Source organism: Priapulus caudatus, unplaced genomic scaffold (assembly GCF_000485595.1).
Source record: "Priapulus caudatus unplaced genomic scaffold, Priapulus_caudatus-5.0.1 Scaffold1798, whole genome shotgun sequence".
In the NCBI taxonomy this organism is placed as follows: Eukaryota; Metazoa; Priapulida; class Priapulimorpha; order Priapulimorphida; family Priapulidae; genus Priapulus; species Priapulus caudatus.
The window spans coordinates 56846-58260 of record NW_014578859.1 but is presented as its reverse complement, the minus strand read 5'-3'; positions in this window follow the sequence as shown (position 1 = coordinate 58260).

Genomic DNA, 1415 nt, shown 5'->3' with positions numbered 1-1415 from the left:
ATGTGTGTTTTGTAAGTGTCCTGCAGCAATTACTCACTTACCGCCAGATTACGATGGGGGCTGCCATTAGTTGCGGTTGTAACCCCCTCTAGCGGCCGAGAGCGGCGCTGGCGTAGGAAACAGTAGGCCGTTCGGAGTCGTGTGCAAAAACGGCGTTGTGTTTTCGAGTGAGCGAGCGGGAAGGTTGTGCGGATACGTGTAGAGAGAATATACAGTGAATTATCGGAGAGAGGAGCTAGAGGGAGAAAGAGAGAAGAGAGGATTTGTTCGGCGAGCGTCCGTTCGGTCTGAGCGAGAGGGAGACGTACCGGGTGAGGACCGGGGAGAAAGTGAGTACAGCGAGCTGTTATTATCGGCACACCGTCGGGGCTTAATTTACAGTAAAGTAGGCAATAATAATTTGGTAACGTTAACGACAATAGTAGAATTAATTGTGACTTCATAGACGTCGACTGACGCATTTAATATTACCCTCGAGTAGCAGTTTTAGGCGCATCGGGTGTTGAGTGCATCCCTTGTGTGAGTGGCCGTACGGGGGTCCCGTCAGCCAGCTGCCCCCCCTACACGTTGAATTAATATCTCCCGAGTAGCCCCGCGTCATAAGGTGCGCCGTGCTGTGTTGTGTTGTGTCACTGTTTGTCCTGTGACGTCCGTCGTCTGGCATTGTTAACTAACGACAAGCACCGGAGAGAGAACGAACGCTGGGTTGGCCACGACGAGAGCGCAGTAGCTTCGAGGCGCTCGCAGGGGAGTGGAGGCTGAGGTGCCGACGATACGACATATAAGGTAGGAACATCTATCTCGTATTTCTCGTTGCCACTATCCACCGTGTTGCACTGCACTATACGTGAGGTAAACCGCTAGTTACTGCGTATTGACAGGTGGTGCCCCCTGGTGTCGAGGAAAGACACGAAACACGCTACAGTATATATCTATGGTGTAACAGTACACAACAAGGCAGAGCAATATGTTGCCAGGTTGATGTGACACGCGTAACAGTGAAGTTTTCGTTGTACAGCTTAATATGTTTCTCTCTCGATCTCTATATAGTTCACATCTTATTATTAGTTGTATCCGCCTCATCCTAATCTGAATCATGTAACACGTAGCACAAGAAGCTATAGCTTTCGTTTTGGTACGTTCTCTCGCTCTCTCTCTCTCTCTCTCTCTCTTTCTCTCTCTCTCTCTCTCTCTCTCTGTCTCGCTCTCTCACCCTCTCTCTCTCTCTGTCTCTCTCTCTCTCTGTCTCTCTCTGTCACTCTTTGTCTCTCGCTTTCTTTACCCCTTCTCTCTTTCCTCCTCTCTATCCCCCTCTCTCTCTCTCTTGCGCTTTGTCTCTCTCTCGTCGTCGTCGTCGTTGTCGTCGTCGTCGTCGTCGTCGTCGTCGTCGTCGTCGTCGTCGTCGTCGTCGTCGT